We start from the raw sequence: 1,074 nt of genomic DNA, 5'->3' as shown, positions 1-1,074 counted from the left end.
ATCACAGAACATTCAGAGCTGAACTTGGCTGGAAATGTGCGATAGGTCAGGAATATTATAACAAGGCATTGAACATTTGTGTAGAACTTTAGCTGTATGTTACACGGTATCTACAGTTTTTTTTCAAATTAAATGTATAGACATGTTAAGACCTGAAATTTAAAACCACAATTAATACCATATGTTCATACAGAACAAACTCATACAATGTCAAAATAAGTCACGCATCTCAGACTCTTTGACTTGTTGAATCCGTGCAACATTGTGTGAGAATGGTGCTCTGTGCTTTTCTGTTAAACATATTTCAGAACATAGTACCTCAGGGAGACGCAATAGTTCTGACCGTCTGTAAGCCAATTCTAAAAGTGATTAAAATATAGACATAACAACAAATCCCAAGAGGCAGAAAAAGCATCAAGTATTTCAACAGGGACTACTGACATTTTCACAGCATTTAAACTGGAGGGGTTGTTAGAGAGACGGAGCTGCAGGAATGGGGTGATGAACGAGGTGGATGATGTACAGAGAGGTTACAACTGTTATTTTCTCTCAAGAGACGTGAGTCATTATCTCCACCAGCGCCTGAGAGAGATGATTATTCACGGCTGATCGCAGGACTGTCTGGAGAGGATCACAGAACATTCAGAGCTGAACTTGGCTGGAAATGTGCGATAGGTCAGGAATATTATAACAAGGCATTGAACATTTGTGTAGAACTTTAGCTGTATGTTACAGGGTATCTACAGTTTTTTTTTCAAATCAAATGTATAGACATGTTAAGACCTGAAATTTAAAACCACAATTAATACCATATGTTCATACAGAACAAACTCATACAATGTCAAAATAAGTCACGCATCTCAGACTCTTTGACTTGTTGAATCTGTGCAACAGCCTGTTTAATCAAGGACTTAATACTTATCAGCAAAATGAGTTTAAAATGGGGGGGAAGTCGTGGCCTAATGGTTAGAGAGTCGGACTCGTAACCCAAAGGTTGCGGGTTCGAGTCTCGTACCGGCAGGGATTGTAGGTGGGGGGAGTGAATGTACAGCGCTCTCTCCCACCTTCAATACC

Source organism: Sinocyclocheilus rhinocerous, unplaced genomic scaffold (assembly GCF_001515625.1).
Source record: "Sinocyclocheilus rhinocerous isolate Xijiao unplaced genomic scaffold, SAMN03320098_v1.1 scaffold1129, whole genome shotgun sequence".
In the NCBI taxonomy this organism is placed as follows: domain Eukaryota; kingdom Metazoa; phylum Chordata; class Actinopteri; order Cypriniformes; family Cyprinidae; genus Sinocyclocheilus; species Sinocyclocheilus rhinocerous.
This window is presented reverse-complemented; position numbering follows the sequence as displayed.